This window comes from Dermacentor silvarum, chromosome 2, assembly GCF_013339745.2.
Source record: "Dermacentor silvarum isolate Dsil-2018 chromosome 2, BIME_Dsil_1.4, whole genome shotgun sequence".
NCBI lineage: Eukaryota > Metazoa > Arthropoda > Arachnida > Ixodida > Ixodidae > Dermacentor > Dermacentor silvarum.
The window spans coordinates 40,611,618-40,622,934 of record NC_051155.1 but is presented as its reverse complement, the minus strand read 5'-3'; the positions used below and the strand labels follow the sequence as shown (position 1 = coordinate 40,622,934).

The window sequence follows — 11,317 nt, the reverse complement described above, 5'->3', positions numbered from 1 at the left end:
ATACACGATGAGACAGTGCACGCTCGCAGCGCCCTATGTGTATTGCAGCAGTGTTGCAAGGGTGAGCCAAAAAGGCTAGTGGCTTGCATTGCACTCAGCGTTGGAGGTCACGTGCGGTGAATTGTAAAGGTGCAGAACTGCTCTAATTCTAAACTAAGCGCCTGCAAGGACACTCTCTTCATGTGACTGGTTCGGCACCTGGTAACACATTCGTTTACTAAGTAAGCGAATGCCTTGGGAACACCAGCAGCCTATTTTGGGTCCACCAGGGGCGCATCCAGAAATTTTGTTCGGGTGGGGTGGAGGGGGGGTCACCTACCCAACCAGGGAAGGGGGGGGGGGGGCACGCGTCAGCTTTCCTCTACGTGACGTGATCGATAATAAATATCGGTGGTTTGAGCAGATTCTATACATGAGTATCAAAGACATGTAACCCCCCCCCCTCCCCGCTTGCGCGTGTGCTTGTGAATGCGTTAAGCAAAATATAAAGTAAGCGTAGTACAATACAGTAATACGACAGGTACAGTGGGCGTTTGGAGCAAAGGCCTCTCATCGCGCCACTGAAGGGACCAGTCTTCGAAAACGCAGCGTCACGAGGCTGTGCCAACGTTCGTGGAGCTTTTCAATTGTTTCAGCCCTTGAAATTCTTCAGGATGGAGCTCCCAGTGACGCATCCGCAAAAGCACACCAATAGCTGACCTGTGTTTTGAATTCCACTTTCATTGTCAGTGTACACATCGCCGCCAAAGTACTCTCGTTAACGCTTCCGCTTTCGAGATTGCTTCAGTCTATCTCACTGGATCTGGCCACCGCCTTGATGTATGTCGACAACGTTGAGTCTGAGGTGCTCCAGATTCGGGAGCCTGGCTTTAATGATATATTCGACGCCTCTGTAAAGGCGGCCGAGGCCGCACATGTTGAAATGAGAATGACCCAGCTCACAGGTAGGCAGCTTCGTCGCCATAACGTGCCAGTGGCCAGCGTTGACGAACACTTTAGGCTGTCCGTCTTTTTGCCTTTTCAGGACTACCTAATAAGCCAGTTGAATGAGTGGTTTGAAAGGCATCCGCACACCTTGAAGGTGCTTTCTTCCTTTCTGCCACAGAACATACTAGAAGCTGCCACTCTTCCCATTGCCGAGGAGTTTGCAGCTTTTACACAAACGTAATCTGAGCTTCGGAACTGCAAGCGGAGTTGGCAGTATGCGCTGCGAAAAGGAAGAGCGAGAAACGCTCAGCCTGTCTGCAATGCAAGCGGTTGCCAATTTCCCAGAGGAATTCTTTCGAAACGTGCACCGCCTTTTAAAGATTCTTGCAACCCTGCCCATGAGCACAGCTGAAGCGGAGCGCTCTTGTTCATCACTGAGACGCCTAAAGACGTACTATCACGATGAAATGGAGGGCGAACAGCGGAGTGCGTGGCCCAAGCATAACTGAAGGTATAGTGCGCGCCGTCCAGTCATTACCATTCACAGGCGGGCACATCCGGTTTGATCGTGCTGTGCGATGGTGCGCCCCCTATCCTGCGATATTTTTGTTTCTGTTCTGCTGCTCTTTTATTTGAAAACGAGGAAAGGTGACGGTACAGTAATGATGACAGCGCAAACTGTACTATCGCGATGAAACGAAACGCGAACTGCGGAAAGCGTGGCTTTTGGCTCAGTCAGCGCTAGTGCGAGGATACGTGTCCAACTGCCATAAGCATTGGCTGTCGCTAGGCGGATTTCTGCTTTCAGCCGGCGCCCCCGTAGCGCTAGAATCATGTTCGGGCTGGCGCTATCGCACCGCGTGTGCGTTCCGAGTGTCAGACATGACTGGCAGATGATAAGCTTTCCATGCCAATATGTCCGGGAAGTAAAATGAGGCACTCTTTCATGCTGTCGCGATGCTTGTATGCTTAACAGAACTGAAGCGTTCAGCGAGCTTGATCGTCGCTGCCTCACGGCAGCGGTGATCATGAAAATAAAAAAGAACAAGCTTCAAAAATGAAAACTATGATTGGAAGTGGAGCTGCACATGCGCGATGTCTTCTCCTACGGCGTAGGAGCAAAGCTATCGGCTTGAGTCCCTTCAGTTTGAAAAGAAAAAAATCACAGCATATCCACGGGGTGAATGATGATGAGTGGGCGAAGCTCCGGAGGGAATCATCGGATCTCCCGCTTAAGGGGACGCTAGCACAAACACGTTAGAGACGTGCAGTACTCTCTAGTAAGGGGGAGCGGCCACAGCGTCTTACGCAGCCATTTACACATGCCGGAACGTGCACCGCGTTTGCCGACGCCATCACATGACTGCTGAGAGAGTATACCCCCCGTATTCATAAACGCTCCTCGACTTGAACTTGACTTGCCACCACCTTGGGCAGCGCGTTCGAAACGCGTTGAAGGTAAGGCGGAGAGGCCACAGCGTCTTACACCAGCTTCTTACACGGGCCGTAACGCGCTAGCACAAACGCGTTAGAAACGCGCTAGAAACGCGCTAGAAACGCGCTAGAAACGCGGCCTTTCGTTAATGTTGGGTATTTATTGCCATCGTGGTGCTTGTGTCTATGTGTGCTTCGTGGCGTAGTGGGCTAACGCCGCGCGCTCGGAAGCGAGGGGTCCCTGGTTCGATTCCGCACTACGGACACAACTTCGGAATTTTTTTCTCATTTTTCTCAGACTGGTTACACACTACTACTACGGACGAGGGACGAACGGGTGCCGCCTTAAGGAGCTTCGCCCCTAAAAGATGCCGCGAGCGTCGGACGCCAACAGGATCGGAATGATCGCTTTGTGCCGCCAAGGAATTTCCCAGAGAAGAATTGCGAAGATTACCAGAAGAGCGCTTTCGACAGTCAACAGAGCTTTGAAAGCTTACAAAACTGAAGATAGACTCTCGGACCTTCCTCATGGTTCGCGGCCACGTTCCACGACCGCGGAAGAAGACCTACTAATTATTGCAGCCACCGTAGACAATCCTTTTTTAACAGCCCAGCAGATCAAAACGGAGCTCGGGCTAAACATTGACGTTCAAGCGGTTCGACAGCGCCTCCACGAAGCGGGCCTTCACAGCAGGACAGCCGCAAGAAAGCCTTCGTATTCGGATCGCGAAAAAGCCACCCGTCTACAATTCGCACAATCGCACAAAGAGTGGTCTGTGGAGGATTGGGGCCAGGTGATATTCACAGATGGGAGCACATTTACCACAAAGGGTCACGAGAGACTGAAAGTGTGGCGTCAAGAAAATCATCGGTAAGCCTTTGCACCCTAGTGCTCTTGAATTGCGTCGCTCTTTGTAAATATCTGGTCCTGAATTCGTTCACTTAGTGCTAGTGTGGTCAGAGTAGCACCAAAATTTACCGAAGATAGCTTTACGACGAATGTCGCATGAGGGTGCGACTAGCGATCGTTTAAAGAACATAATATATATTTCAGTCTTTTAAAGTCAGACACGTGTTCTGCAATTAGATTAGCTACTTTTTGGTTGCTTCATGTCAGGAATTAGCGGCTTGAGGTGCATTCTGAGCCAATGAATAAAAGCTACGTTACAGTCACAGCGCAGTCCCTGTTCTAATGCTAGGTGCCTACTTCGCTATAATATAGAAGGAAAATGTTTGGATACAGCAGCGATTGGGCTAAACGTATTATACCATTTTGACGCGCGTAAAGACAAACTTAACTTTCTTTTTTTTACTTTATGCAGCTTTCATCCCACCTGCTTCAAGCGAACAAGCCTCAGCGGGCGCTGCTCCGTGAATGTGTGGGGTGCCATCACAGCCGAAGGCTTGGGTCCCCTTATACGGCTAGATGAACGCTTCACTGCAGCAGAATACTGTAATGTAATAGAGCAGGTTGTCCTGCCCTTTGCTTTGGATGGGCCATTCAAGGATGGGCTGTATTATTATCGTCTGCGTAAGCAGGCGTTTGGTGTGTTGCGACACCACGGACCCGAGCACACGAGGCTTGGACCCTACCGCGTGTACCCGTGCGCGGCTTAGCCGTGCCTGGGGAAAGGAGGATCCTGGGGGTTGAGCCAGTGCCGGATGTTTGGACCTTTAAGGCCCCCCGGCTGAGGCAACACACCTCTTCGGCCTCTGCTTCACATAGACGGCACCTCCAGACTGACCCACCTGGAGGAAATCGGCAGTCGCCTTTTCCTGTCCCCCTCTTCAATCTTTTGTCTTTCTCACTTTTACATCTTTCCTGTCTTCTATTCACTTCTTTTAACTTCCGATTCTCCAGGTGGCAAGGGTTAACCTTGTGTGGCTAACCTGTCTTGGTTATGTCGTATTTGGTTATAGCAACGCTGTACAGCTGGCGTTCGCAGGACTTCTCTTGCAGGGACTCCTGTAACGTCCCCTTGTTGGGCTCGGTGGTGGGCTGCTGGCATCGCTGCCGAAATTAATTAAGATCTTATGGCCTCATCTTTCCCAAAGCTACCTGATCGCCCTCTATACAAAAGAGGACGCACCGAAGAAAGTTTTAATCCGTTTCTCCAACGAAATAAAAACTTTCCGCGATACCATGTCATACATACTGAGAACCCTGGAAAGACTGTTAGAGCCATCTCACCATTCATTGTTGCGAAATGCCTCACGGACGCACTGGGTAGTGGCTACAAAGTTACAAAAATGCCTAGCGGCGACCTCCTGCTTGAGGTACGTGATAAGCTGCAGTACGGAAAGATTTCAAACCTGGTTGCATTTAGTGATGCTCAAATCACGGTGACACCACATCGATCACTGAATACGTGCAAGGGAGTGATCTCAGATGACGACCTCATGAACTTGAGTGAAGAAGAACTTCTAGAGGGCTTGAAGGACCAGAACGACATCTAAGTACATAGAATAAAAATTAAACGGGCGAACAAAGAAATTCCAACTAAACATCTGATACTTACTTTTGGTACAAGTGAACTGCCCGAGATAATTGAGGCTGGATATGTAAAGATACGAGTAAGGGCGTACATCCCTAACCCACGCAGATGCTTCAAATGTCAAAGGTATGGTCACGGTTCGCAAAGCTGCCGAGGCTGACAAACCTGTGCCAAGTGTGGTGAACAAGATCATCCCTCAGATAACTGTAACCTAGCACTCCATTGCGTGAACTGCGACGGCGAACACGCCGCATATTCCCGCTCTTGTCCGACATGGAAAAAGGCAAAAGAGATCGTGATTATCAAAGTAAAGGAGAACATTTCCTTCCTAGAAGCGCGCAAGCGCGTTTTCTTTCTTCATAGTGCAGGGTATGCTGATGCGGCACGTAAGGGGGCAGCGCCGCAGGAGACTCCGGTATCGGCCCGGCCCGCAAAGAGTGTGGTCCCGGCTGTGCCACCAGCCCCTTGGCGACAGCAGCCGGCGCTGCTTCGCCGTCTCTAAAAGAGGGACCACCGACCTCTGGGTTGGTGGCCTCCAAGGCCCTGCTTTTCGAGGCAAGGCCTAATCTGACAACACCCCGCTCGGGTGAGCGGAAGTCCAGCGGCTCCCAGGAGTCAATGGAAACAACTCCGATCCAGATGGCGCAGCCAGCGCCTCAGGAGCGCCGCGATTCTCGTGACGGCTCCAAAAGCAAAACGCGCATCACGGCGCCCGGAAAGGGTCCTGTCAGCTAATCTTTCCTTTCCAGAACACACAGTGCTCAACTCTGTCAAAATGGATACACAAATTATACAGTGGAATGTGAGAGGTTTTCTCCGCAATCTTGATGACATAACAGAACTCTTACACAAACTTACCCAAAGGTACTGTGTGCACAGGAAACGCATTTAAAAGCTAACCAGATAAATTTTCTCCGGTCATATGCTATTTTTCGCAAAGACCGTGACGAGGCTAACACCTCATCCGGCGCTCTAGCTATAGTTGTCGACAAGACTGTTGCTTGCCAACACTTGCCCCTTCGGACGTCCCTCGAGGCAGTTGCAGTGCGAGCAACTCTTTTTAACAAATTGGTTGCCGTCTGCTCCATCTACATACCTCCGAATTATCGCCTGAGCAACACAGAATTCTATGGCCTTATTAAATAACTTCCTGAACCCTTTCTTATCGTCGGAGACTTTAATGCTCATAACAGTTTTTAGGGAGACTCCCGGAGTGATTTGAGGGGTCTACTTATCGAAAGCTTTCTTGTGACTTCTGGCGTATGCCTATTTAATAAGAAAGCACCTACTTACTATAATACTGCGCATAATTCATATTCATCGTTAGATTTAGCGCTTCGGATCCTCCACACTTCTCCCTTACATAGAATGGATTGTGATACAAAATCCGTTTGGGAGTGACCCCTTCCCGGTTACTCTAAACCTACGAGTACTAACACAATACGTCATTCCACCACATGTCCCTCGCTGGAAACTTAACTCGGCTGATTGGAAGCATTTTAAAGATTCTACTTATCACAAGATTTTATACTCGATTTTAGCATAGATGATGCCGTAGCATATTTTACTGCTTTTATTATCGGTGCAGCGGAAAAGTTTATTCCACAAACAAACGGCCAATCATGTAAGAGACGTGTTCCTTGGTGGAATGAAGACTGTAGAGGTGCACGAAAGAGACAAAATAAGGCATGGGGTAGACTGCGCCGACATCCAACGGCAGAAAATCTCATTGCATTTAAACATATAAAGTCACAAGGAAGGCGCACTAGACGGCAGGCTAGGAGAGCAAGCTGGGAGAGGTTTCTCTCAGGCATCAATTGTTATACCCAGGAGGCTAAAGTATGGAATGGTTTGTGAAGGCTAAAAGGGCAGCAGATCAACCAATTACCTTTGGTCGATTACCAAGGGCATACCTTGGAAACCCAGGATGATGACCTTTGGCATACATTTCGAGCGTGTATCAAGCTCCGTAAACTACTCAGAATCATTCCTTAAATACAAGAAAGTAGCAGAACGTAAGCCAATAGACCGTAAATGCACACCAAATCTTCCGTACAACTGTCCATTTAATATTGCCGAGCTTAGTGCTGCCTTGAGCACATGTATGAGCTCCGCACCGGGATTTGACAGAATCATGTATGACATGATTAAAAACCTACACACTGACACACAGATGACACTACTAGCACTTTTCAACTCTATCTGGGCTGCCGGATATCTCCCATCCTCATGGAAAGAATCCATCGTAGTCCCGGTCTTGAAACAGGGTAAAGACCCATCCAACGCTTCAAGTTACCGTCCAATAGCCCTCACAAGTAGCTTATGCAAACTCTTCGAGAAAATGATAAACTGTCGTATTTTACATTTCCTTGAATCGAAGAAAATTCTTGACCCTTATGTGGCTTCAGAGAGGGTCGTTCCACTGCTGACCATCTCGTGCGCATTGAGTCAAACATTTGAGACGCCTTTGTCCATAAGCAGTTCTTTCTGTTTTCCTAGACATGGAAAAGGCATATGACACAACTTGGCGATATGGGATTTTGCGATACCTATCGGAAATGGGTGTTCGAGGCAATATGCTTAATGTAATTGAAAGTTACTTTCACACCGTACTTTTCGTGTTAGAGTTGGCAGTGCTTTATCCAGGCCATTTTCACAAGAAACTGGGGTGCCACAAGGTGGGGTACTAAGCTCTACGCTTTTTATCGTCAAAATGAATTCCTTGCGCTTATCTATACCGCAGGGTATGTCTTACTGGGTATACGTAGACGACGTGCAGTTAGGTTTCAAGTCATGTAACCTTGCAATTTGTGAGCGGCATGTCCAGCTTGGCTTGAACAAAGTGTGTAAATGGGCAGAAGAAAATGGCTTTAAACTCAATCCTCTTAAAAGCTCCTGTGTGCCTTTTCACACAAGAAAGAGGCCTATTCGCAGAGCCCCATGTAGAACTACACAGACACCACATACCAGTTTCCACACAACATAAATTTTTAGGCTTCATATTAGACACGAAACTAAGCTTCATTCCACACATAAAGCGCCTCAAAGAGAAATGCCTAAAAACAAGGAACCTGCTTAAAATTTTGTCACATACAACATGGGGCAGTGCCAGGAAGTGCCTGATGAACGTGTACAAAAGTCTTATACGTACACGCTTGGACTATGGGGCCATAGCGTATCAATCTGCCAGTCCAAGCGCCTGGAAGATGCTTGACCCTGTTCATCATCTAGGCATCCGCTTGGCGACCGGTGCCTTCAGGACAAGTCCTGTAGAGAGCCTCTACGTAGAGTCTAATGAATGGTCACTGCATCTTCAAAGGTCGTACACTAGTTTCATGTATTTTCTGAAAATACACGCGAACGATGAACATCCAACTTATTCAGCAATAAACGATATGACCAGTGCCACCCTGTTCCACAACCGACCTGCAGTGAAACGGCCTTTTTCTCTGCGCGTGAGGAACCTCAGTGATGAAATGAGTGTTCCACTCCTTGAACATACCTTAATGGCTCCAACAAAGCTATTACCGCCGTGGCAGTGGCTGCAGATAGATTATGACTTGTTATTTGTAGAAGTCACAAAACATTCCCCCGACACACACACCCGAATGCACTTTTTAGAAATCCAGGCCAAATACTCTTGCCCAGAAATCTACATGGACGCCTCAAAGTCGCATGTCGGTGTCTATACTGCAACAAGACGGCAAGTTGGGCCAGTTGGTTGGGATTCATCTTAAGTATCGTAACAGCGCAAACAATACAGGGACAAAAGGAAGGAAGAACGACAACACGGCGCTGACTCTCAACTGATATTTTATTGAAGGATCGTCTAATATATATATACCAAAAATTTCAAAGAACCATGACTTGCGCAAGACACAGTGATACATCAAGGCCGTGGCGACAAACTAGGCATAATCAAAAGTTGCAGAAGTAATGAAATTCCTTGTCATGAAGAGCGATCGACGGTTCACTGATGCATTCCGTGCCCCTAATCGTTATACTGTATGCCTCAGCGATTTCTCTTGTCAACTGGTTAGTGTGTTTAAAGATGATAGAAGTCTTGTCAAAAAGAGGGCGACACCCGCATGAGTTACAATGTACCGGAACATGACGTGGTTCAACCCCTTGAAGAGAGAGCTCATGCTCCCTAAGTCGTACGTTTACACAGCGTTTTGTTTGGCCCACATACTCATTACCACAAGATAACGGTATTGCATACACAACGTGTTTAATACATTTGATGTAGCTGTTCACATGTTTAACAGTGCATTTCCCTTTTGCCTGCTTATCTTTGAGCATATTGTCAATAATCCGACATATGCGCCCTATCTTGTCGTTCTTCCTTCCTTTTGTCCCTGTATTGTTTGCGCTGTTACGATACTTAAGATGCCGGTGTCTGTTGTGCAGCGGTGGGCCCAACGTTCGCGGAATCCGTCGCTTTACACCCAGAAACAAGTATTTTTACAGCTGAGGCTTATGCACTCCTCTTGGCTGTAAAGTACATCGATAATACACAGATTCGCAACGCAGTTATTTATACTGACTCTTTAAGCGTCGTTAAAGCCCTATCGTCGCTTCGGATGGATAAAAATCCTGTAATTGCAGAACTTTACTCGGCTCTATGCAAAGCTTACTCTTCCCAACATATCACAATATGCTGGGTTCCTGGACATAGAGGAGCTGAAGGCAACATGCTTGCCGACAAAATGGCCACATCCACAGAAACAAGTGCTAATAGCATTTCCATCGCTACCCTGCCATAGATTTGAAACCATTTTTGTGGAAAAAACTGAGGTGCTATTGGCAACGTTTGTGCGACACAAAACAGTCAAACAAGCTTCATCTAATAAAACTTTATTTAGGTAGTTGGCCACCTACAACAAAAACACGACGAACAGAGGTCACTCTCTGTCGACTCCGAATAGGCCACACGTATGGCACACATTGTTATCTTCTAACAAACAGTGATCCCCCTGCCTGTGGGAAATGTGGCGAGACGCTAACTGTGCTCCACGTCTTGCTTGAATTCCGGGAGGTAGAAGAGCAAAGAAAAAGGTTCTTTCCTTTAGCATGCAGACAACATATACCATTACACTCGGCATTATTCCTTGGCAAAGACCCGCTCTTTGACACAAAATCATTGCTACGTTTGTAAAGAAGTTTATTGGGCGAGTCCAAGAAACAGGCGGTAGCTCGGAACAGTAGGCAGGGAGAACAAGATGGTGGTGTCCGAACGCCGATCTCGTGCCTTTTCCTCGTGATGATGATCGCTCAGCCCGGGATGTCATTCTCTTCGTTATAATTGCCCCCGTCGAGAAAGGTGGAACCATCCTGGCGATCTAACCGGTGGGGACAAGAGGGTCGAAGTACGGCTTGAGGCGGTCTATGTGAACAACATCACGTCCACGTCGACGACGGTCGCCGGGCGTCGTAAGAGGGTCAATGACGTAGTTTACGGGGGAGGTACGCTCGACGACGCGGTAGGGACCATGATAATTGGAAAGCAGTTTGGATGACAAGCCAGGAGCGCAGGGCGGTACATGAAGCCAGACAAGTGCTCCAGGAGCGAATGGTACGACAGGAGGGCGGTCGTCATCGCGGGCGTTTTTCTGGCGTTGTTGGTCGGCCGTAGTAAAGCGCTTGGCTAGTTGTCGGCAATCTTCAGCGTAACGGGCGGCTTCCGACACGGGCGTGTACTCTGAGGCATCTGGTGCGTATGGGAGCAACGTGTCGATTGTGTGCGACGGCTGGCGACCGTACAGAAGGAAGAAAGGGGAAAATCCGGTTGTGACTTGCGTAGCGGTGTTATACGCGTATGTCGCAAATGGAAGAACCAGGTCCCAGTTTGTTTGATCAGATGCGACATGTGTCGCAAGCATGTCGCCCAGTGTCCGATTAAACCACTCAGTCAGACCGTTCGTTTGAGGGTGGTAGGCAGTACACGTCCGATGTACAATATTGCACTGGTGGAGAAGTGCTTGAATTACATCGGAGAGAAATACGCGGCCACGGTCACTGAGGAGTTCACGAGGAGGACCGTGTCGCAGCACAAAACGATTGAGGATGAAGGAGGCGACATCCTGTGCTGTCGTCGTAGGAAGAGCAGCGGTTTCGGCGTATCGTGTAAGGTGGTCGACAGCAACGATAGCCCATCGGTTTCCCGCTGTGGTCAAAGGTAAAGGTCCATATAGGTCAATTCCAACGCGGTCGAATGGCCCCCGTCTGGGCACGCAAGGGGCTGTAATGAACCTGCGGCAGGATGAGGTGGTTTTTTGCGTCGCTGACACTCGTGGCAGCCGCGAATGAACTTTCGGACAAAGCGAAACATTCCGCGCCAGTAGTATCTTTTGCGTAAACGTTCATACGTCTTGAAGACACCGCCGTGAGCACACTGCGGGTCGGAGTGAAAGGACGCGCAGATTGTAGAGCGCAGCGTTCGGGGGATCACTAGGAGCCAC

The 11,317-nt window shown here is 48.6% G+C and overlaps 1 protein-coding gene across 1 annotated transcript in view; it reads left to right on the top strand.

Annotated features, from left to right (window-relative positions):
• Positions 1–11,317, top strand: part of LOC119439977 (membrane metallo-endopeptidase-like 1) — a 668,359-nt gene that overhangs the window by 389,018 nt on the left and 268,024 nt on the right. The window lies entirely within an intron of this gene.